A 26,156-nucleotide genomic window follows, 5' to 3' on the forward strand; every position below is an offset into this window, starting at 1 on the left:
CTTTAAGCTCCAGGAGCCGTTTGGAATATTTTGCCATCTGCTCCGAAAATGTCAATAGCTGCTACAAACTAGCATTTTTTCTGCTCCAGAGTGTGCTCCAAAAAACAAAATGTCGCTTCCATCAGTGCTATGCACAACGAGCTCAATGTGGTTTGCTTATGTATTAATCGACTGAACTTCGTCTTCTTCCTAAGAAAGACTTTATATTAGAGGGCTCTAACAGTAAACAAATTGGCACTCGGCTTATCCTGAAGACTTCTGCGAAGTACCTTGCTTTGCAAGCCACATGTATTGTTTAATAAGTGAGAATTTAAGGTACTAGAGTCATAGCAGGTTCTTCATACTCATCGTATCTACAACGCCAAACTAAGACTTGGAAGTTTGCTGATGAAATGCTCAGATGATCGGGTTAAATTTGGGTGTACTTTTAAATGCGAAGCATTTCTTAGCGAACTTCTGCGACATTGAGCGTATCTATCTATCTATCTATCTATCTATCTATCTATCTATCTATCTATCTATCTATCTATCTATCTATCTATCTATCTATCTATCTATCTATCTATCTATCTATCTATCTATCTATCTATCTATCTATCCGCCTACGACTTTGTGCTCTCTTGGCCGTTTCGTTAATCGAATGTATACCAAAATTGGTGTGTCATAATATGGCCTTATTACAACATAAATGACAGGTCATATCATGAAAATCATGACACGCATGTCATGAACCGCATGATTTACTCTCCACGGTCTTCGGGCTCTTGAGGCCGTTCCGTTAATTTCATATATACCAAAATTGGTATGGTGTGACAAGAGTTCATGACAAACATAATAACATGTCCTAACATGCAAATCATGACGCGCATGTCATGTGCAGCATGATTTACATGACATGGTCTCGGGGCGCTCGCGGCCGTTTAAATGAAGGGATATATACGAAAACTGGTATGACGAGACATTTCTGTATGGCGAGCATAACTGACACATGGTAACATAAAAATCATGACATGCATGTCATGGACGACATGATTTACATGCCGCGCTCATGGCGCACTCGCGGTCGTTTCGCTAGATTGATATACACCAAAATTGGTATTGTGCTATGTGACTGAATGCAGAACATGAATAACAGGTCGTAGCATGAAAACCATGACATCCATGACATGTATGTCATGATTTACATGCCACGCTCATGGTGCATTTGCGGCCGTTTCGCTTGCATGATATCCACCAAAATTGGTATTGCGCGACACGACCGTATGACGAACGTAAGTGAGAGGTGGTAACATGAAAATCACGACGTGCAAGTCATGTACAACCTGATTTACATGCCACGCTCATGGTGCGCTAGCGGCCGTTTCAGTAGATTGATATACACCAAAATTGGTATTGCGCGAAGTGACTGTATGAAGAAAATGAATAACTGTTGGTACGATGAAAACCATGACATGCATGTCATGTATGTCATGATTTACATGCCACGCTCATGATGCATTCGCGGCCGCTTCGCTAGCTTGATGTACACCAAAATTGGTATTGCGCGCAGCGACTGTATGACGAACGTAAGTGAGACATGGTAACATGAAAATCATGACATGCATGACATGTACGACATGATTTACATGTCATGGTCATGGCGCATTCGTGGCCGTTTCGCTTGCGTGATATACATCAAAATGGGTATTGCGCGACGCGACTGCATGACGAACGTAAATGAGAGGTGGTAACATGGAAGCATGACATGCAGGTCATGTACGACATGATTTGCAAGCCACACTCATGATACATTCGCGGCCGTTTTCCTAGCTTGATATATACCAAAATTGGTATTGCGCGACGCGACTGTATGACGAACATGAATAACAGGTGGTAACATGAAAACCGTGACATGATGTCATGTATGTCATGATTTACATGCCGCGCTCATGGTGCATTCGCGGCCGTTTCGCTAGCTTGATATACACCAAAAATTGGTATTGCGCGAAGCGACTGTATGACGAACGTAAATGAAAGGTGTTAACATGAAAATCATGTTATGCATGTCATGTACGGTATGATTTACATGCCACTGTCATGGTGTGCTTCCGGCCGTTTTGTTAACTGGATATATACCGAAACTGGTATGGCACGACTCGAGTGCGTGATGAACATAAGCGACAGGTCATGCATTGTATATACCAGAATATGCGTTTCATTGGCATGGTGTATACTAGATTGTGCATGCATGCGTGCATGGCAAACATGCGATATATGGTGCCATGGCATGAATGATTTCGTTTGGCTCAAAGACAAACAAGGCGATGTATGCAGCTCTTTGCTGGCTGCTTCGCATTACATCGATTCCCACAGTGCGTGGGATCTGCCGAATTTTTTTTTTTTTTCGACTTCTGCTCTGAGCGCTTCTTGCTTATTTCGACTGCTCACCAGTTATGGCTTCCATCCGCATTGAATCCTAGCGCTTCTGAAAGTGACGTGCCCTTATGTTGCATCTTGGTCACTTGTCATGGGTCCTGTTGCCACATTTCATTGTTGGCTGGATATATGAACGCATGACGTCATTGTTGCCCGTAACAACGCTTGTCCCCATCTTCCCGGTTGAGGAAGAGCTCCTGAATTTTGTTTTCTTTGCATCATTCGGTGTCATGTTACATTCATTCAAGGCGTTCTCGAAATAAAATGCTGACGGCAGAGGCTTCAGAAACGCCGACAATGGAGTTGCATCAAGCTTAATCATTGGGTATGCGAGCTACTATGGTAGACAATATATGTTCTGCCGCAAAATTAATTTCGGTACTATAACATAGAAATAAACCATCCCGAATAAACGACTGCCGTATATTTATTTTGAATTTCCCGCGGTTCAGGTGCCGCCTGTAGACACGTTATTGTGTTTGCGAGCGATACTCCACGGTGGCGCCACCGCCGTTGAAAATGCATGCAGAAGCTGTTCGGTATGCTTGACCTTTTCCTTTCTTGCTTTGTTCGCGCGAAAAGAACTATCACTGCCGACTGCGTTCAGTGACTGCTGACTGCGTTCATGGTTACAACGGGATTTTTAACTAGAGACGCACCAGGCTATGCTGTTTGTACACAAAGTACTGTCAGCGCAAGCTAGTGCCGTCGCAATCGGGCGGTCGCGAGTTGGCGCAAAGCAAACCGGGCCAACCCGGGAAAATGAGCGGGTGAGAGAGACAGTTTCACGTGACCGCCGATGAGTGCCGCTGCGGTCGCAACTCATTGAAGCAAGTGCATTGAAGCCCAGCCTGCACTCCAGGCAGCCGAGTAGTGGAGAGCAACGTTTGTGGAGAGGGCCAGCGGAATGAAAACGTTCTGAAACGAAAGCGGGGATAGAAGCGAGCGAAGGAAGAGCGAGGAGGTAAACAATCAAAATAGCAGCATAACAGCAACGCACGCCAGCTCCAGCGCGCTCGTCCGTGATGGCGACCCACAGATGGACTCGTCGTCGTCAGTGTCGCCGCATCGTCGGAAACGTGGATTTTGCCTCGTTCGTGTGATGAGCAGCCGCGGACGACGCGCCCGTCGCAGCATTCGGTATCGCCGGTGACTACTGAGCATGGTTGGGCTTCTGTGAAAGTGCTCGACCGCGTTGACTTGAGGAGTGTGTGGTGCTTTGCGCGTTGGTTCTCGGCAAGTGAAGCGCAGTGAGCGCGCATGTGTTCTCCCGGTGTAAGAGCCGCGACGATGCGTCAACAAAGGCGGGTGCTCTGTGATCGTTGTGGTGCATAGCGGTGCGGTGCGCTCTGCATCGTCTCAATTTTGCACTGTTCTTTTCTCGATCAACTGGCGGCGACTGCCCGGGAGGAATCGACACGGTGAGTTATTTCTTTCTTGCGCCTTGCCGCGCTATGGCTTGCGGCGGTGGTCGCTTGAGGTTCCCGAAGGACCCTGCGTGCTTTGCTATGCGGTAGCGCGCGTGTCAGGACAAGCCGTCGCTGCTGCGCGACCTCTCAACGCGCGTGCTGTTCTTTCTTGCCCCGCGGCGAAAGTCGCCGCATCGCGAACGTGAGTCACTTTTTGCTCGCCGCGCCCGCTCGCGAGGTTGCAGCTCACCTTTGGGGCTTCGCTACTTTCATTTACGTTCGTTGCTCGACTGTGTGTGTGGCTTATCGGAAGCGTGTGTATGCCATCGCATTTCCTACAGCGTGTGTGATATGTACCGATCTGCACTAGCTGTCCGTTCGCGACTCGGGCGAGCTGTACGCTTCACGAGCCTGCCTGGTATTTCCGGTCCCGCTGGTTCCTTTTTAACTGTTCTCTTTTTACTTTACGTGCGGTCCCCCTCCGCCGTTTTTCCCACAGCGTACTGTACTCTAGAGTGGTGGGAGGGATGTATTTTTTTGTGCCTGTCTAGGACGCAAAAGGAGAAAGAGGATAAGTAAAAAAAAAAAAAACGCTAGCGCAACAACGCGCTGCCTCGACGACAAAAGAGCTTGCTGACCTCCCCCCGCCATCACCTCCCCGTTGGTCCATTATGTCGCGCTGGAGGGAGCCCTTCGAAACCGCGCGTTTCGTTTTGACGGAGGAACCAAGGCCGCGTTCCTCTCTTTGATGATCGAGACGACGTGTAGTCGTTCATTCTTCGCCGTAGCACCGTGGTGCTGCATGATACACGTGCTTGAGCACCCCGCAAATTGTCTCGCAAGTTGTGTTCGCGAACGGGAAGGACGTCAGGATAGGCGTGTTCTTTTTCCGACGGCGTATACGTCTACTACGTGTGGGCGCCGACTCGGAATGGCGAAGCCGGCGGCCGGTGTGCACGACGCCTTTCGCAAACGGAAAGAAGCGGGGTCAAACACTGCAGCGCAGGGAAGAACGTCTCTCGGTTGTGTTTCTTGCCGGCAGAGCTTGCGCGAATGGGTGTCGAACCCACGCGAGTGCGTTGCAGGCCTGCGAATCTGCATGCGCGCATAGACCCTCCTAGCTGCGCTCACGCTTTCTTATGCCTGCGACAAACACCACCGCCCAGACAGTTCGCACGCTTCTCTTAACTGCCCGCTCGCACCCATGCCCTGACGACTACGGCGAGTTTCGAAAGACACGGTTTCTTTTCTTTCTTTCAAGCGCGCGCGTGCGTAGCATTTAAGTTGGTCATGATCTCTCCCCGCCTCGCCGTTGCTTGCCGCATTGGCCAGGCGCGCGTTTTCTTGACGGCTGCGCTACTTCGGTCGTTACGCGGGTGGTACGCAACCGCACGCGCCGCAATTGAAGCGCGGCGCCATGTAATCGTGCACGCGTGCCACCGACAGCACCGCCCAGGCATAAGCCGCTCTGTGTGGGGTCGCCCGATTTGCTTCTGATCCCGAGCCCTGCAAGCTCTTAGCTCTCCGCCAGAGATCGTCGCGCATTTCGGTTCTTTTTATTTTCTCTCTCCAACTTTTCGCGTCTGTGTGTTTCCATTTCTGGAAGTCGTTGGACGTACTAGCTGCCTTGCCAGGCACACGAGTTCGGCTGTCTGCTTATCCGAAGCCGCGCAAAGGTCGTAGGCGCGTTCGGGCGCCCGTTGTGCAACGTCGGTTCAAAAGTCCCGTCGTTTCCTTTTATTCCCGGACTCTCTTCGCTGTGGCGCTGAGCCGTACTGTAGAGAAATTAGCGGCACTTTTCTCTTGCAGCATCCACTCGCACGAAAGTATAGAGACCTTTTCACAGGAGGAAGAAACCCCATTTCTGGACAGTGGCACGGGAGTACAAAGTCTGACGTCACAGCCTCGGCAGTGCATTTTTGGGGGCTCACGTCTGTTAACCTCACTCCAGAGTTTTTCAGGGACTTTAGTTCAGAGGGGATTATGGCGGCGCCTAGGGGCTGCCTGGGCGCCGCCATAGTCTCCTCTAGGTTGTGGTAAATAGACGTGAGCCCCAAAAATGCACTGCCGAGGCTGTGACGTCAGCCATTTTGGTATTCCCGTGTCGCAGTCCACTAAGGAGGTGTTTCCTCTCTCTGATATGTCACGTGCTCACGCTATCCGGCAATTCCGGTATCGTGCTAAATTCCAGCAACACATAGGCCATTTTTCATGAGGATTTGTGGTGTTAAACGCGGATTCGACTTTGCGATTTCCAGCGGTAAACATGAATCGACTTCCTGCGCGTAGGTAGGACACCGCATAGAGCAGATGCAGGCGGTACACAACGCGAAGCGCTCTCTTTCAACACCACGGCGAAGGACGCGCGACAGCCAAAGACCGCGGACTCTGCCAGCGCAGTGCATTTGCCCGGTCACTTGGCTTTTCCCCCGAAATTGTTAATGCGGCCCATTCGTATGCGACCTAAGGTCACTATGTCATTCGGACGCCTTCCCTTCCGTCGTCATTGAGCCACCGCGAAGTTGGCGGGTGTTCTTTCTTTTTTCCTGCTAGCTGCGCCGCGAATATTTCATTGAGCTAGCGTAGTGCTCGCTCCCGGTATGCGGTAAATGTTACGCCGCTTGGTCCACCCTTTCCCACACGGTTGAAGCTGCGCTATGAGTGCGCGTATTAATGAATGCCGCGCGGTATAAGCTGCGCGGAAAAAAAACGCGCCCGTGCGGTCTACACATCGTGACCGTTGCGGTAAGCCGCACGAGGCCGCTTATTGGGCGCATTATTAGGAGCGCCGCAAATGCCACAGCAGCATCAAGTGGTCGTACTATGCTGCGGGATTCCACTTTCTCTACACCCTTTCTTGTTCTTTCCCTTTCTCGCATTTCTTTGATTCAGTGTCCTTTCGGGCATATTGCCCCAGTAAACTTCGCAGTTTGATTCTGTTTCCTGTTAGTGAGGGGCATTCAGGTGAAGCTCGCCTAGTCATGTTGTCCTTTCTACTACCTAGAACATTGGCCTCATTGAGATGTAACTTTCTTTTTGCATTGCAAAAAAAAAAAAAAATGAAAGCGGATTAGCCACAATTGTGTTTGTAATACCAATCATTGTAAACCATCTTTACTGCCTGACTTCAACCCCGCTTGAAAGTTAACAGCCAGTGCCACACCTGCCATGCATTACTGCAGCCCAGTAGCCCAACATAAGGCAATTAGGCTTAGGAGTACTTAATATGGCATATCTGATAATTTTTCCAGTATGTGTCAATGGTGCGTGTCATCATCAGCGGTAGTTTTGCTGACATACATTGCACTGGACCTATTTTGCTATTAATTCTTGACAGAGTAGCCCCAAGTCAGAAAAAGTAAAGCATACATGCGTGATTTAGCACTGCTTTGTAGGATGCATTGCTTACTATTACTGCCTCAAGTTTTATTCTATGTTTTCAAAAGCTGTGTGACTATTAAAATGATTCCTGTGGAAACAGCCACGCACCCCTCTTCTCAAGACAAGCAAAATGTTTCATGCGGACAACTTATTCGGCTTGCTCAAATAAAAACTAAATTTGTACACTGCCTTGAAGGGTGAGTCGGATCTTCAAAAAGGTATGTCAAAAAGAAAAGGTGGCGAGGAATCAGTTGCAGCTTCGTCTTCTTCAGTGCGTTGTTAACAGCCCTTTTGTTGCATTATTATTTTTCATTGGCATAAAAACAGATGACTGAGGGGCACCTTCCCCTGTGCTTGACGTAGCAGCTAGGCTGGACCTTTAAATGAGTGCTTGAGACACTGCAAAGGCCACAAGAACGGTTAATGTACGTTGATGATCCGGGCGTGCCGATGACTAACGATAAATGTACGCATGTGACTGATGATAACATATGCACGATGAAGGGCGTACGAAATGCAGAGATGTAGTCGCCATATCGTAGCGACAGCTGCTTTTTACTTTTATTCACTTTATTATTATCTTTTTATAAAGCTAACGAAGATAAGAAATGCTAAGGATAAGAAATCGCAGCATGCAAACACAGTATAGGTGTTCCGGCTTGGTATTTGCACATTTCCAAAATGTCCACAGAACACAACATATACAAGTACTTAGAGGTATAACTTCCTAGCTGTCCATGTTGACATCGTAAAACAGATATCGAAAGAAGGCAATGCAGTTTCATCCTTATGGCCCTTGGTCACTACTGTCATAGACATACTAAACAGTGCAGGTAATTTGGGACACTGAAGCTCTATTATATTATGCCGACTGTGTCACTTTTTTGCAAAATTCGTCGAAGCAAATGTGCAGCCTTCCACATTGTTCCTTTTATTTTTGTCGCTGAGCCAAGCAACTTGGGAAAGATGCAAAGGCTGATACAGATATAGAATGTCTGATGCATGTTAGAGATGTCACCTGCGCATAGTACGCCCTGAAAACATTCGTGCCCTTTTTTTATCCCACGACAGTAACCATCATCTGGCTTGATTGTGTTTCCTTTCTTGAAAATTCAGTGCTTACTCCTTTCCTGTCAGTACGCTGAGAGCGCGCACACCGTTCACAACACGGAAGTGCTGGCATTTAAAGCAACGAAAAGCAAAAAATATCGAAGATTATTGTCGCGTGACACAAGTATACGCCACGAACCAGTTCATCATTGTGACTGAAGTTCCTAGCAAGAGATGTCTCATTATGAGCTGCCGGAAATGATATGTATGGTTTTCTCAAGGGACAATCAATACGAGAGATTGTCTATGACTTTTTTATAGGTACAACACAAAGGGTAGATTGTCTGTGACTTTCTATAAGCACAGCACAAAGGGTATTTACCTCTTTGTTAGCAATCAGGTCTTATGTACTTTCCGTAAACATTCGATTCGTTCATTCATTGTATGCTGCTGGCATACATATGAGGCCTTAGGCAGGAATGTGTACAGGAGCACAATGCGAAAACATATTACAAGCTGAGCATGTACAAAGCAAAGAAAGTCACACACACGCACCCCAGCAAATACAGAGGGAACGAACAGAACAGTCTAAGATTTAAAAAAAAATGCATGACACATCAAGTGATAAATCCGTAACATTTAAGAGACTGACAAAGTCAATGATGCAAGCACGCTTTGTTGACCACAGGAGAACAAAATGAATATTAACGAACGAAGCGGACAATGTTGACGTGCTCGAAATGCTGCAACTCCTAAGGCAGTGAATGCCTAATTGCTTGCGAAAAAGAATTTATTGGCAAACACTCAGCCACACTGGCAAACAAGGCATTCCAGATGGATGTTGTTCCAGGAAAAAAAATGTTCTTTAAATTGCTGGTTGCAAGTTAAACCCTGTAACATTTTTCGGAAGTACAGGCCAAGTGAGTCTGTGTATGGCTGTGGGTATGAAAGGAGATCAATAAGTTTTTAGAGTATTGTGGCATGCTAAATGAAAAATGTTTGCTTTGGCACATCACTGCAATGTATCGCTCTCAAATGTCCGTACCATATGCCATGCAACAGTCGGCTGTTTCAATATTGCACATATTATGTGAATATTTGGCCGACATTTGTCGGCCTCGGTTGGTTGATTCCACAAAAGATCGAAAAACGGTGTATACTTGATGTTTCCGATTTTCCTGATAATTTTGTATGTTGTGCGCACATGACTGCACACCACGAAATTGCAGTTCGTTTTCAAATTTAAAAATTTTTAACACAGGAAAATTCTGCAAGCGTCGCCGGTTGACGACGACCATTTTATGAAGAGTGCGTTTTCGTAAATTCGGAACCTTGCTGGCAGCTTCTGAAGGCATATATTAGAAATATCTTTCATTTTAGCGGAAGTAGAAGTAAAGAGGAAATAGCTCTTATCATTTGATGGAATTCTGAGCAAATTATGTATTTTAAAAAATTCACGAAAAACGCTGCGTTTTTGAAAATCAGTCATATTTGGGACGCTATGGCTACTTCTGTGAACATCTTAGCTTGTTAATATTTGCAGTATGAATAGGTCTTTATGTGAATAATGAACCTCTGCATTTGTATTTCTCTAATAATTTTTGAAATAATAAATTTTCATGCTCGAAACACCAAAAAGACAAAAGTGCTCCTCGATTCAAAAATCTATATTAAAAAAACCCCAATCTCAATTTTGTTCAAAGTCGTCCAAAATGTTCTCGAAGGACTGCAGAATGATTATATGAAAAAACATGTTGAATCATTTTTATTAGAACAAAAGCATAAAATGTCAAACATTGTGCTTCCAGAGCTTGGTGGCTACTGCGTAAAGGACATCTCTAGTAACAAGAAAATACGGTGACACGTCTTTTTTCTTCTCTGAGCTTCGCTAAACAACAGTAATGATCTATTGTTGGAAAGTGGGAAATGTTTTGTAAAGAAAAAGATCGTTCCAATTAAATGAATTTGCGACACCACTTATATTCCTCGTCGACGGGCAGCACGGACATTTTCATTCCTCTGGATATTTTTTTTTTTTTGAGTAAATGCGCTTATATAAAAGCAACGCAGCTAAACGCGAAATTTGTTAGCTGAGTCGATCATGCATTGTAAGAATGTGAGAAATCTCAAATGGCGACAGTGGTGAACGGCGAGTACCGTAGTGCAACCTAAGCACAGCAGTCACACATGGTTTGCCATGCTTTGTCGCTCTGCACGAGAAAGTGCTGGGGTGTCGATTGCGTTGGTTACACGATACATTTTTCACCGCTTGTCGCTTTCCTGCCCGGCCTCTGGATCCGCAGCGTGCAGATCGTGTGGCGGATCGAGTGGCCCGCGCTACAAGCACTCGTGTAAACGGAGTACCATGCGTTAGGCGGACAGCTGCAAAGGGCAGCGCGATAGACGCCCGCCTGAGCAGACGACAGCAACGAGTACGGCTGTGCCAGTCAGCCAAACACCACCTGAGATAGAAGTTAAGCATCCAAATTGTGCTTCACTTTGATGCGATCACTGTCCTACGCTCTGAAGGTAGCTATGGGTAGGCGTTATAGCCATGACCGAGATTTTGTACGGACTGCCTCATGGTGCACAAAAAGAAAATTCCGCTGCAGCGGAATTTTCGTTGTTTAGAAGGTATCGGATCGAGTCTCTTTTGCGGAGGGTCATGAAGTAGGATGCGCGCTGAATTCAAGAGGCAGACCAGATCTGCCAGCACTGATTCAAAAGATACAAGGACATGCAAAGCAAAGCAGATGCAATGTAAACAAAACGTGTTTTGTACGTGGTCAGAACTGCTGCCACCAATCTTCACGTAATCGATTCATTTTAAATTCTGCATTGATCACATAAAGTTTGACAACGTACACATTTGGGCCAACAAAAACCAAACCTCTTGGCGACCGCTCTCCAGAAATTCATTTCCATTCATGAAGAGACCTTGCCTTTTATACCAGTCTCTCAGTTCTGGCACAGCACAACATCATAAGAGACGCATGGAGGGAATGCGTTCTTTAACATGCAAGATATGAATTATACTCAACTGAAATAGATGAAAGAAAAGGAGGCTACAACTGAAAGTGCCTACTGTGGACTAAGGGGTGTCTAACACTGCATGAAGTCGCAAACCACGCAAATGCATTTAACTGGAACGATCTTTTTCTTTACAAAACAGTTCCCACTTTCCGACAATAGATCATTACTTTTGTTTAGCGAAGCTCAGAGAAGAAAAAAGACGTGTTACTGTATTTTCTTGTTACTAGAGATGTCCTTTACGCAGTAGCCACCACACTCTGGAAACACAATGTTTGACAGTTTTCTGCTTTTGTTCTAATAAAAATGATGCGACATGTTTTTTCATAATATCATTCTGCAGTCCTTTGAGAACATTTTGCCCCGCCACGGTGGTCTAGTGGTTATGGCGCTCGACTGCTGACCCGAAGGTCGCGGGATCGAATCCCTGGCCTGCGGTGGCTGCATTTTCGATGGAGGCGAAAATGTTTGAGGCCCGTGTACTTAGATTTAGGTGCACGTTAAAGAACCCCAGGTGGTCGAAATTTCCGGAGCCCTCCACTACGGCGTCTCTCATAGTCATATCGTGGTTTTGGGACGTTAAACCCCAGATATTATTATTATTGAGCACATTTTGGGTGACTTTGAACAAAATTGAGATTGGGGTTTTTTTATTAGAGATTTTTGAATCGAGGAGCACTTTTGTCTTTTTGGTGTTTCGAGCACAAGAATTTGTTACTTCGCAAACTATTAGAGAAATAAAAATGCAGGGGTTCATTATTCACATAAAGGCCTATTCATACTGCAAATATGAACAAGCTAAGATGTTCACAGAAGTAGCCATAGCGTCCCAAATATGACTGATTTTCAAAAATGCAGCGTTTTTCGTGAATTTTTAAAAATACATAATTTGCTCAGAATTCCATCAAATGATAAGAGCTATTTCTTCTTACTTCTACTTCTACTAAAAAGAAAGATATTTCTAATATATAGCTTCAGTAGCTGCCAGCATGGTTCCGAATTTACGAAAAACGCACTCTTCATAAAATGGTCGTCGTCAACCGGCGACGCTTGCAGAATTTTCCTGTGTTGAAAAAATTTTTAATGTGAAAACGAACTGCGATTTCGTGGTGTGCAGTCTTATGCGCACAACATACAAATTATCAGGAAAATCGGAAACATCAAGTATACACCGTTTTCTATCTTTCGTAGAATCGACCGGTTGACTTTTGTCGGACGTTGTGTGATGGATATGAGTAGGTTACAATTGCCTACACATTTCATGCTGTTTGATGCACTTTTTCTGTTCGAAAGTCATCATAATTGATGAGTTTTAGGCTGTCGGAGTTTTTGGTTCTGGCGGCTACATATCGACGCTGGCACAATGAAATAACGTCCACGTGTTATGTTGATCGCTCTTAGCATGAGCACAGAATACTGTTGTGGCAAGTGCACATCGGCATTCGAGGAAGCCTGGACAGCCGGTTGGCTTCACGGAGTTGTGTATCGCTAGCTTCTATGCATTGCTTTGATGGTCAATTGCGACTACTGACACTTCACAAAGTGCAGCCACTCACTTCCACTGAGCTCGTGCTGAGTGAGCTCAAGGTTGTACCAAGTTTGAAGTGCACTTTTCAAAAATCCCCGGTGGCCAAGTTGTACCTAGAATCTTTTGCTGTACTGCATCTGTTAGAACGTCCGTGCTTTGAAATGCCCATCAGTCAATCAAGAAAACAGCAAGATGACGTCAAGAAGAACCTCTGTACAACAAGCTTCGGAACACGCAGGTGATTGACAGGGCAGAGTAAGATAAGCGTTGCGAAAGCAGTTGCCAGCCTAGAAACGAAACATGTCTGAAAAGCGAACAGATGGGGGAGCCGTAACCATTTGCCCTTTCTTCTTCGGATAACCGCAAGCGTCCCTTATGTCTGTACCAAGGCTTTCCTTTCAGTTGCAGGGTTCTTTGTGCACTCAGGCTTCTTCTATTGAGTGCCATACAATCTTTTCTCGGAAAATTTAACGCGCACCTAAGTCATTACTGGCATATATTTTCAAAGTTATCGAAGTGTTACCTTGTGCTTCTCGCACATCATAAACAGTGATATACATACGTAGCAGCAAGTCTAAAGGTTAGAAAGCACTTCGAAGATGTTTTTAATTTGAAGCTGAATTGAGCCTGCAAAGTACTGGCGTGATTGATGTCATCATGAGGTCGTGACACAAAGCGAAATTTGCTGATGAAGGATAGCTATGATGACATTATCGATAGAAAAATTTATGCTAGCACTGTGCATGTTGATTTAAAAAAATGGCGAAGCTTGCACTAAGCCATGCAAGGCTTGAAACATCGAAGCTGGACGATTCTGAAGTCTAATCTTGTTGCTTCTAGGTTGTTGCTAGGCTTCAGGTAGGTGATGTTAGGTTGTTTCTAGGCTGCTTCTCAGCACAGAGAGGCCTGAGTTAGACCGCAGACAGTCACAGACACGACACAGATGTCCAAACTCCCGAGACAGAAACTCGCTCTGAAGCCAAGTGTTTGAACCTCCCGTAGCTTTATGGACACGTCGTCGTTCACATAGGGCTTCCATTGCTTCGGGGTCTTCGCAGCTGCCATTACCTTTTCCGTTTCCTAGTGTTCTCTCGTTGCATGTACCGCTGAAGCACTCCGTACAGATGCTTCAGCGAAGCTGAAATGTGCGGCCACGGTATTTATCAGTGGGATAATCCTGACGGTTTATTAAAGCTTTTCTCGGTTCCGGTTACGTCTGTCTAGAAATCTTAATTGGTGTTTGCTGCCCGTCTGTTGCCTTCTTCATTCTTAGTGGACCAGTTGTGAGTTGTGGGGCTTGCCTAATTCCTGTGGCACACACCTGTTCATAATGATGATAGTTTTTCATACACACGTACATACCAAAGTTTTTACAGCCGGCTTAAACAGCTCTGCTGTTAAAATTTGACACATTAAAATATGCACAATGTAATTGCAGAACGAACCCACTATAACTTGGCCATTACAAAGAATTATTCAACATACGTGTTCACACAAATAACTATAAAGGCGATGAAAAGGACAGTGTAATAGGTGTGGTATAAAGCATTATTTTCACATACGTGTTGTTAGTAGATGTCTGAAGTTTTCTTGGTTACGGCAAAGGGGGGTTAGGTGGAGCGAAAAAACTAAGATATTTGCCAGCATAAAATAGAATCGGCTCATGCAGGACAGGGTGGGTTGGCAATCACTGGGAGAGATCTTCATCTTGCGTTCCCAAGGCTTGGCTATCTAGTTTGGCCGTGGCCTTCACCACGTGTTCCTAGGCTTTTGTTGAAATTTCAGGCCAAACACCATGGGCGCGATTGTATTGAGGAATGTATGTCTCTCGAAACTGTGCCGTTGAGCCTCATGTCGTCTGCTGACCTCTGCCATCATGGTTGTGACAATAGGCACGCCATTTGACAAAAACCATACTGTGATCCTGTTATTGTGTCGTCGCAGGAATAGCCGCTATTCTTACTAGGGGCCATTGTGATGCTGAAGCGAGCTCGAACACCTCCACTGCCGCTTGAAAGAAGGATACAGACTCAGCCCTGTAGCTGGTGCTCTGTTATGATGGCAGTTAGAATGGATCAGGTAGTGCTTCGTTAGGATGGATTAGGTTGTGTTCAGCTAGGATGGCTGTTAGAATGAATAAGGTTGTGCTCAGTTAGGGTGGTTTTATTAGTGCCTGGGCTTACTGCTCACTAAGGTCCTTAAAAGAAATGTTATGTTGGCTTAGAGTTGCCTCCAGTTTTATTGTTTTGGCGCAGTCAAACACGGATTTACAGGGCATGGTCATCACATCCCCATGCACCCAAAAGTTTCTCTACCAAAAAAGCTGTGTAGTCCTGATAGCCTATCCAAGTCTTCAATTGCAAATTATGTGGTGTATTGTAGTGTGACGCATGCAACAGTCGGGGTTTTGTTTCTGTCTTATTTACTGCAGGCAGGTATGATCACATGTGCACTCAAGAAGCCAACAGGCAGTGCTGGTTTTATAGTAATGGTTAGGTGGCCATACAGTGTTTGAAGCAGTAGCCAACATTCTTCCATAATTGGGCACCAGGGGAAGATAATTACAGTTGGGGGACTAGGCGCGGTGAAACGCATCAGTTGACAGCCTCTTATGCCTGTAGATTGCCCATTACTACGTAGTGCATTCTCGGCATGAATTCTGTTGCACAGGATACTGTGTTTACATGATTCCTTCCTCATGATTGATGCTATCTTAAGCCTATTCACTACCTGCGTTATGCCTCTCAAATTCGTGCTACCGTCTTTTTGTTGTCTGCTCTATCTCTTTGCGTCACTTATTCCATTTTTTTTCGGCCTGTACGCGCGCAGCACAGGAGAAGTTGCTCAATTCTTCAATGCAACCTGCAACCTGTTCAGATATCGCTGACAAAGGCACATTGTCATTAAATGTTTGCTAGTGCCCATTCCAGCTTATGAGCATGTTTGCTTGCCCATATCTCATTGCGCAAGGTGTTGGTCAAGGCTAGCGTTGTTTATCGCTAAGCGAAAGAAGATATTGTTCCCTTGCTATCTCTCTTGTTAGCAATAGAAGGGACTAATCAAGTGCTTTAGGGATCATTGTTGGGGCAGACGCTTTCCCATTTGTTTTACACAGACAAGCGGTAAACGTAATGTCATTTTGAAATAAGCGTAGTCACACTGCCCTGCAGAAAAGTGTGTTTTGCTCTTGCATATCTTTCATGCAAGAGAGAAAGGTCCGAAAACCTGTGGAGGCAAAAATATTAGTAAAGTATTCCTTTCTTCTTTTTTTTTTTGTTTGAGCAGCATTGAAATGCTGACTGTTGCTTGGTAATATAATTGCCACTGTAGGTCTATATCCACCTATGCATGTTCATATGGTGCCTTTCCTTTGCGAATTTAACTGCGGCGATTTCTGGGAAAAGCTGTATCATGTAACTGATTTTCATATCGATTTTATTTCTCTTCGCCTTCCTAGGCTAAAACCTGAAACCCATTTTCAACTTGTTAGATGTTGAAATGTTCAGTTTCTGCGTACCTTCATTAACTCATCATATTGCATCAGTTTAAACGTGTGAAATATGCTGCGACATCACTTGCTGTGAGCCTTAACAGCTTGAACTGCCGAAACCTTTTGGACGTTTCAGCCCTAAACTTATAGGTCTCTCTTAAAAGCAATCTGCCTGGTCTCCTTTCAAAATGGTCGTTAAAATAGTTTCAAGTGAAGAAATGTCTCGATGTTTCGAAATATTCTGTGTCAAAGCAAGTGAGGACGTTGAGATGCCCTGCCTGAACAAGTGCGTTGGCATTGAGTCAACTCGTGATGAATTTTTTTTTAAAAAGAAAGCTAATTCCTACAATTTTCTGAGCCATTGAAATGAAGGCTTGGCAATTTTCTGCCTTTCTTGCTATGCAAGGTTGTCCGGCAAATGTTGACAGGGCTACAGCTCTCTCTGGTCATATTCTAAAACAGCATAGCTTCAGCATATGATGGTTTCGCATTTTTCCAGACGCAAAAGAGAGAAATAACAAACTAAAAAAAAAAGGTCAAATTTTGCGCTGGATGTCTCGCTATTTTAAAGGAGGCATTTATGCCTTTTCTTACTTTTAACAACATGAATTACATCCTTGGAATGCTTCTTTATGTGTGCTCTTTGCTTTCATAACTTTGCTTCTGCAACTGCAGAATTGTCTGCAAATTTAGTAGAACTAAAAAAAAAATGACTTTTCTTGAAAAGTATTAATCATTGCAGCGACTCTGCAGCTGTGCTTCTAAGCTTTACTTAAATCAGAGTTGTATAAGTAAATTCTTACTCCTCGTAAATGAGATAAAATTCCTTTTCACGGATAATGGGTTAATTGACAAACGAGAAATGAAGGAAGGATGAGTTGGTGGTTGGCGGGGGAGGTTGTTTGCGCCGCTTGTTTTCTCGGTAAAAAATAACGAGTTTTGATTCGGTATGGGCAGCGTGGCACAGAAAAGCTGTTGCTCTGTCTGAGCAGACCTGTCTTTTTTCTGCACTTCTATATTTTTCTGAAGTCTGTGTGTTCATTTGAATATACATCCCGCTGCATGATACATCTTGCCATGCCCTGTTCACTAGCGGTCTCTGCGGAGAACTTCTCAATACTTGAGTGAAAAACAGTTATGCACAGAGTGAAATATATCACAAGTTCTGATCAAAAGTAAAAGAGTAACACCAATCACCAAAGCATAAGAAAAATATATGTCAGCACCACTGACAGGAGCCTCATTCACAATGCAAGAAAACATATTTTGAACTAGGCTCCTATCAGGGGAGGCAAAAAACCTTTTTCTTCTTTTGTGGTCGATATTAATATTTTGCTTTGTATCATGATGCTTCCCAACCAGACAGGTTTCCATCAAAAGCCTATACTTCATCACATGTTCTATATTTCAAAACATTATTACCGGCATATTATCTTGTATGCAAGGACACAAATGTGGAGTAAGCATTTGTTGTGAAAATATATTAGACTTAGCTGTTTTACTTACGAAATTCACAGTCTAGCTAATAATAAAGAGCTTTGCATTAGCAGACACAAGTGGCTTGTGTACAAAGTCTGATGTCCTTTTGTCATATAGACAAAAGACAAATTTTGTCATATTTTGTCATTTGTCAAACTCTTGTCATATAGACATCAGATACTCGGGATTAATTGTTGAATACCTGAAGTTTCGTTAAAGCACACCTAAATATAGCAGGCGCAGAGTATGATTCTGCATTCTGCACCTGTCGGGATGCAGCCACCGCGGCTGGGATCGAACCCAAGACCTCAAGTTGAGCAGCGCAATGGGATAGCCAGTAAGCTAGTTCATTCACAAAGGATACAGGATGTGGGAGTACAGACATTTATTAAATCATTTCTTCAGTAACGCAGCAGTGAGGTTATGGCATTAAGGTTGTTGGTCTGTAAGCATATAGTGTTTTTCAAACAGTCTTGGTCTTGTCTTGGCTACGAACATGCTTCCTCCTTCTCATTGCTATTGCTGCCAAACTGAAAGGCGTGAAGCTGAGAACAACAGAGAGGTGAGCTGGTTGGTAAGGATTCATCGTGAAAGATGCTAAAGCGTGCAAACACGAACACGGGAGAACAGAACGCAACACAAACGTCTTGCTTTCTCTCTTGCATCTGTGTTTGCATACCCTTTATTTTTTATGATGGAAGGGTGGCTTGCTTACCGCTGTGCAGATATATGATATGCACTGAGTCTGCAGTGATAACACAGCAGGCATGCTGAGCTTGGACTTCCTTTTTCTGGGTGCCTCGCTTTTCCCCGATAAACTGGACGTGTTCAGCGCCGAGTGCTGCCACAGTGGCCAGTGTCAGTGAGTCTCTGCTATGCTTATCGGTGACACAACACTGCTCGCAAAAAGGACTTTATTTACGCCTTTTCACGAGATAAGGAGAGGGCAAGGTACGTTTGGTAGATTGCTCATTGCTGACTAATGTGTTCGTTCGCAGGTTTTATAAGCCGTAAGAGGGAAGAGTAAAACAAAAGTTATTTTTGGCAGTTGTGGCATTGTTGAAAAACAGAAGCGAGTAAAGCCTATTGGTCTAGATCAGGGGTTAGCAACCTTTCAAAGCGAAGGGCCAAGTTGCGTGAAGCAGAAACGACGGGTGCCACATTGCAAATCGAGGGGGCGGGGGTGGCACTTTGCTAGCAAAGAGAAAGAGAATTTGGGGAATTGACAATAATGTACAAAACTGGAATAGAAATCATGCTTATTTTAAGCATGCATGTCACCAAGTTGCAATTTACAAACGTAGGCTAAAAGCAAGAAAAGAAAATCTCTTTCAATGAGACTTGGTGCTTGGACATTCTTGCTGAACAAAGAAAAGTGAAGATGTCGTCTGGTGAAGTGTGAAGATCGGGACAATGCCAACTGGAAGCGATCTTTCTTTGTTCCTGCCTAACCTTATTTGAGGTCAAAACTGCCATGGCAATCTTCAGATAGGAAGTGTCAAAGGGGTAGGGGGGGTGGTTCTGACATTGTGCCGGGGGCTGCATAATACTGCCCCATGTGCCACAGGTTGCCAATCCCTGGTCTAGATTGCATGCTTTGCCGGAGAATGCAGTGCTGTCATGTATTCACGAGGCTTCACATAAGTGTCAATGTCGCTTAAACTAAGCGATGGTCTTGTGAGACATGGGTGAGCAGGTTCGTTCAAAATGATGGTCCTACAATCATAATAAAACCATTCGTACAGTAGGCGAACCAAAGCTCAATCCAAAATTTGCAAATCATATTGGTCAATCATAATAAAACCATTCGTACAGTAGGCGAACCAAAGCTCAATCCAAAATTTGCAAATCATATTGGTCTGTCTACGAGGGCAAAGAGAAAGGTAAACACCTAAGCGAGATTTTTCAGTTCACTTATGTTTCACACATGCTTGTATCCTTTATATTTTTTGGATTCTGTGTTAAGCCTGGGCTCGTTTTGATTACTTGCGCTAAATTAGTTGCATTGAGAACAATGCGGGTGTGATTCTTGGCTATAGCCTCCACATTTCACCCTGGCAGGATTTAAAAGGCTCGCCTATTTAGATCTAAGTGCATACTGAGGAAATGCAGTTTGTTAAAATTAATCCGGAGATCTGTGCCAGTGTACTGCCAAGCTAATTCGAGAAGCAAAGCCCCATTCATTATTTATGGCACAACCTTAGATGACGTTTCGTCACACGTGCTCTCCTGCAACAGAAAGCTAATGCTAACGTTTCACTAAAAATTTTCTCTGCTAGGTTTTCATCGCAGAAGCTGATAGGCAAAAAAAAAAATCATTCCTGTCGTTGCAGTGTCTCTGACGATTCCTGTAAGTCTTTTGATACGGTATCCTTTTTTTTTTATAGGCACGTGTCGGGATGATGCGTACTCATATTGGACTGCTTTGGCTTTCTGAATTACGGTTGAAGTTTGCGCCCGTTCTGTGTACTAGCCTTTCTGTGTCCGCGTCATTCAATGTTCTATGCATGCATCTATTCCGAATGTGTTGCTCATGTCTACTTTGGCAAGTATAAGTGCCCTTGGAAGGTGTTGTGCAACTCACAGGCTTTTCTTATCTTTTCTCTTTTTGTCCTACTCGCGTAATAATTATAAAGCAGCTATGGGCTTGGTGTTTGAGTCATCCCTTTAAGGAAGGAAGTTCAGAACTCCGGCTGCGTGTTATTTTGAGAAGTCATGAAATAGGTGTACACGACTGGATGACTAGGTGGCATAGGTGCTTGGAACAGAAATCATTTGCATTGAATGCAGTCCCACTTAAGTTTGTCATCAAAGTTAACATAGCTCTCGGTAGGTGAAAATATTTAGACTGAAAGTCTCTACTGTACATACGGAGTTTAAACAATGCATCCACTTTGTTATGATGTGTTGCTTGGACATCGGTATTGACAGGAAAATTTGCATCGTGCAGAAACAACGACATCTTTTGTTCCAGCAATCTTGGATCCATTTGTTACAATCAGTTCCTTTTTTCTTTTAAAAAGAAATTTCTGACGATTTTGCATAAAACATGGCTGTAAGGTTCATGTAATGTTACAGAGTGTCAACTATGGATACAATGTCTCTGATGCAACGCTTTCCACATGCATTGGTGTCATTTCCATACACATTTTAAAGTTCTGTTGTCATTGTTAGATATTTTATGCTCATGTTAATAAGACAGTTACTTTTAGATGGCCATGGAGCTTTGTATTTTCCTGTAGTGCAGTAAATTGGCCCAGGTGCAGGCCGATACATGCCCAGTTGAAAACACAGCTGTTGGCTAAAGACCTTGTCGTTGTGTTGCTTGCATACAATCCAGTTCCATCCAGAAACATAACTTTGTGTCAGAAGTGGGATTAGAAGTTTAGTCCCTCAATTTAGGGTTGTCATCAGTGGTCACAGAGCTAACCCAACATCTGGACTCCGAGAAGGCAAAGGCAATTCAGGCCATTATAACAGTGACGAAAAGAAACGGAGCTCGTATGTTTTCTTGGAGCGGCAACATTTCTAATGAAGTTCATGCAAAATTTCTTTCAGACTCAACCTCCACGAGTGCATTGGAGGTCTATATAGCTATGCCAAATTTATCAAGAGCTATAGCGACGTAAACAGTGACCCCTCATCACTTCTGAGGTCATGTGTGCAGCTGTGTAATTGCAAACATTGCCAGACAAATGAATTGTATTGAACCAGCTATCACGCCATTTGAATTTCATGACAAGCGGGAGTCTTAGAGTGCTGACACAAAATTTTGAAGGCAAGATAACTTGTGGGATAGATTTGTGTTGACACACACGCATCATCTACGAAATGTCAACGGATAATGTAGCCCAGAACATATTTCAAATCAATTTTAAAGTGCGCGTCATGCCACTGCACACAAAACGCGCCTTCGGTTTTCGTGTAAACAACCAACGCCGCGAGTTTGTGTTGACTGCCACGATCCTTGCAAGCACTCTCTCCTAGCAGACCTTTTCAATGGAAAGAGGGGGCAGACTTGCATGGAAGTACAAAGGCTGATAAGCTTGCCTCGGTAGTGTATTTTTTTGGGGGATCACGCATATCTACAATGTCTCAGGGAGGGTGTTATAGAGGCACCCAGGAAGCCTTCGTTGAAAAGAATTGTAAACGCGGTGCTCATGTGCACATGGTTTCATGTGCCGACAGCCAGCTATGTTTACACGAAAATAATTCTGGGTGCCGCCTCACTTGGCGCCCTTTGAAACCGAAACTGCAACTGGCCGCTATAAAACCGTCTCCAAATAATGAAGCAACGTTCACTCGAGCAAACGAGCTTTCCAGTCATGATAAGTGGGCCGTTAGCTATTTATCGCAACAGAAAAAAACGGGCGGCAAAATTTTTGTGTCCGTGCTAGCCTTAAAGCCCATCACAAAGGGATAAGCCACGGTTAATCATCACTGTCATCAGCAGTAACAGCAGTAACAACAGTTTTTCATTCTGTTTGCATATTATAATTCCCGTGTCATGCCATATGAATTGCTTAATGGGGAGGAGCTATAAAACTGTCCAATCATAAGGGACCGTACCACAATTCATAATCAGCAGCTTGACAGTACCTTTCTCTATGGAGCAGTTGACACGGGGGCTCTCTGAAGCTACGCACCCGTTACTGTCTCTGCCAGAATTCATCATCATCAGCAGACTTGCCATAGCTTTCTATATGGTCCAATTTGTGCATGAGCTTTCATAGCCTCAGTAGCAGTGAACAGGCTGCCATGACCGTTGTTTGCCCTGATCTTGATATGGTATTACGTGGACCTTGTGTTCATAAACAGCAGTGAGTCTGTAGTGTCAAACTGGGTGTAACATACTCTTCAAATCACAAAACACACATTGCAGTATTTTGACAAATGTGTGCTCATTTAAACACTACATTCTATGCTCTGTACTTGCAGTAGGCGCCCTAGAAGAGTTTAAAATGGGCTTTTGGAAAGTTGGCTCTTGCAGCTTGCTTATGCAGTGACTGTGCTGCATGTTTTGCGCAGTCCTGGAGCTTTTCTTTAACTGCGAAGCATTATTTGTGAAAAATAAGAAACTCGTATATGTATCATTCATAGTTTTGCTGCTGTGCAGACGGATGACAATTCCCGCTTTCGTTGGTCTTCCTCCAGCTTGTGGGCTTCTGTAAAAGCTGATCTCCCACTACGATGCGCTTAAGTGACTGCAACTCTACGCTAACTTGATTTCGCCTTCACTATTGGCTGGTTGTGCAGTTTTTGAACCAGTGGCCTGTCACATTAAGTTCCTCAGCACTGGCTGTCATACAAGGCTTTCAGATATGAAACTCGGCTTTGAATTTCTAGGTTGTTCTCTTTTCAGTATGGCAAAGAACAAATGTGGTGAAAAGGGACCATTTATAAGATCGGCAAAGTAAAATAAATATGCACTAGGGTATGTGCTTAAAGCATTTACACCCCACCTGGCGTTGGCTTTTCTCATACACAAGGAATCGGGTCATTCTTGGAGTTATCATAGCCTAAGTGGGCCTTGCTACTTAGGTAGGTGGATAATTAAGGACCAAAGTTTCTCTAGTAAAATGAGGTTAATGGGGTCCTGGCATAGCTGTCCAGCTATTTCCAACTTTTTATTGTAACTCAGAGCAAGGAAGTTGTAAGTGAACGCCCATCCTGTCTATTTGTTTTTTCGTATCTCAGTGTGGTCGTGATTTTGGTGCGAAATTGACTATTGAATTCAGACATGCACCAACTAGCCCAACAGCGAGTGCTACTAAAGTTACCATGGTTGTGTGCAAACAGAAATGTTGGCAGCTTCTCCCAAAGGGCAAAGCATGTAAAGAGAGAGCAAGGTGTAGAATTGGGATTAAGCTTTTTATCACAGTGCTCTTATGATGCACAAAGATGACACGACATGGCATGTGAGACAACTTCTTCAGCGCAACAAGAACAGTATCCTGGCGTATGCCAGACTGGTCACAATGTTGGTGCATTGAACACCTGAACACTGGCAGTGATGTTACAGACATTGCAGCTTGTTGCATGCAGGAGATTGACGGAAGGATACTGGTGTTCCTGAGCACCCAAAGAAAGGATTAGATAGACTTTGCCTGACTAGAAAGCATAATGCTGCACTGTCTCTGAAAGAACCCATTGAGTAGAGCACAGCTGGTGTGTTCAAGAAGTCATCATTATCAACCTCACTACGCCCAATGCAGGGCAAAGGCCTCTCCCAAGGAGTACTGACACAAAATTTTGGAGGCGAGGTAACTTGCGAGACAGATTTGTGTGGACAGACATATATAATCTACGAAATACCAACAGGTAATATTGTCAAGAACATATTTAAAATAAATTTTCATGTGTATGCCGCACAACTGAGTGTGAAACAGAGCACCTTATGACTTCGACATCAACTGGTTTGCAATGTGAACAACCACCTCCGTCCCGAGTTTGTGTTGGCTGCCATGCTCCTTGCATGTGCTCTCTCCGCAGTTGTCAATGCGGCACTTTCATGCAGCCATTGCTGTGTACGCTGTGCATCACTCTTTTGTGTGGTCACATGGCCAGCTGTGTTTACGAGAAAAAAAGAAAAAAAAAACTTGGTCCCGCTTCTCTCAGTGCTTTGTGAAACCGAAACTGTGACTGAGCACTGTATGCATGTCTATAAATAATTAATCGCTGTGCGCTCGAGCAAACGAAGGTTTCCAGCCATGATAAGGGGTTCATTAGCTACTTATTGAAAGAGAAAGAAATGCCACAAAGTCTTCGTGTCAGTGCTCCTTTCAGTTGGCTTCATTGTTCTTGCAACCGAAAACACCACGTGCCTCTGAAGATCTTTCAACCCTCTGCTTGTGGGCTGTGCGTGTGCTGTTGATCAGGGCAGCATGACAGCAATGGTGACACCGGCTGCACTGTGACCATTATTGTCGCATCAAAACATATTGGGCTCTCAGCTAACATTTTAACGTGAATTTCAATATCACTGAATCTAAAGCCCTCCCAGTGGGAGTGACCCCCCATTTCAGTGTGGTATGAGTGATGTCAAAATGAACATTCAGATAGTGCTCACTGCTCAAGTAGTGGTCAGCTCCAGTGCATTTTGAAGGTGTGTGTGCCACGCAGTGAGAGGGCACATGTCCACTGCTATGCAATTTCTCCAGCAGCAACCAGATGAGCCAGTAAATTATGGGATGGATGCGTGGCTTTCCGGCTTGAAGTGTTCAATGTGTAACGCTGAGATTCCAAAGTGTGCCAGCGTTTATGTCCAGCGTTCATCACCCACTAGTTGAGCTTTTTGACACTTTTCGAAACTTGAGGGTCATTGAAATCTCCTCGTTCCATGCGCTTTGACACACAGTTGTGCGAAAAGGTGGCGCTGTTAATTGCATCATGCCCACCGTTGTTTCACTCACGCAGGACAGAGCACAATTCAGAAAATGCTTGCAGAAACTTATCTCAAGCTTGGCACTTAAGCGCATGTATGAAAAAAATATCATGTATGCACAATGGCCACACAGAACACATTTCATATCATTGCTTTTCAAGGCTAGAATATTACAGTTCAAGTGCAATATAAAAATATATTAATTAAAAATCTCTACTGCACCAGATGTGCTTAAGTACTGCCAATTTGTCGTGGGGTATGTATGATTTAACGAGCAATGGCACTCAAGAACTTGATTTTCCCATCCTAAGCAACTGTGTTACACACAGGTGGACCCCTGGGCATGGCCAAGCAATCGAGGCCGGGCTGTGGCACAGGTCACCAGGAATGCCGGCGGCAGCAGAAGCCGAAGAGGTGCAAACAGGGCGGCGAACGGCAGTCGCGATGACCAGGAGGGCTCCATGAGCTCGAGCGTCCTGCGGGCCTGCTCGGCCCAGTACTACAACGCCTGCCTGCCTCCCGGCGATGCCCTCCATCGAAGCGGCAGCGCAAACCAGCTCAATGGCCACCACGCACAGCCGCAGTCATCGCCGTCTTCGCAGCAGATGCACGCGACTGCCACATCCGCAGCCCACCACCCGACAGCGGTCGCCATGAGCAACGCGACGTCGGTGGGGCCCGCACGACCTCAGCGGACGCACAGCGAGCGTTCCCAGCGCACGTCCCGAATGAGCCTCTACCGGAGCAACAGCTCTCTGGACCTGGACCACAACAATGGGAGTGTCAATGCAGTCGGTGAGCCGGGGGCACTTCGCGGAGGCCCCTCGCGGAGAGACTATGGCTCGGCATCGTCGTTGGATCTTCTGGCTGCTTCGTCCGGAGGGGACAGCAGCTTCTTTGCAATGCTGCGGGAGTACCGAGCTGCATGTCAACGAAGGGAAGATCAACGAAGGTCTGTTCTTGCTATTGCTGGGGCTATTTTTAGACATG

The 26,156-nt window shown here is 44.8% G+C and overlaps 1 pseudogene; it reads left to right on the forward strand.

Annotated features, from left to right (window-relative positions):
* The first annotated feature begins 3,337 nt into the window (after positions 1-3,337).
* LOC119373796 (signal-induced proliferation-associated 1-like protein 2) overlaps positions 3,338-26,156 on the forward strand; it is a 114,917-nt pseudogene continuing 92,098 nt past the window's right edge.

This window comes from Rhipicephalus sanguineus, chromosome 11, assembly GCF_013339695.2.
Source record: "Rhipicephalus sanguineus isolate Rsan-2018 chromosome 11, BIME_Rsan_1.4, whole genome shotgun sequence".
Lineage (NCBI taxonomy): Eukaryota > Metazoa > Arthropoda > Arachnida > Ixodida > Ixodidae > Rhipicephalus > Rhipicephalus sanguineus.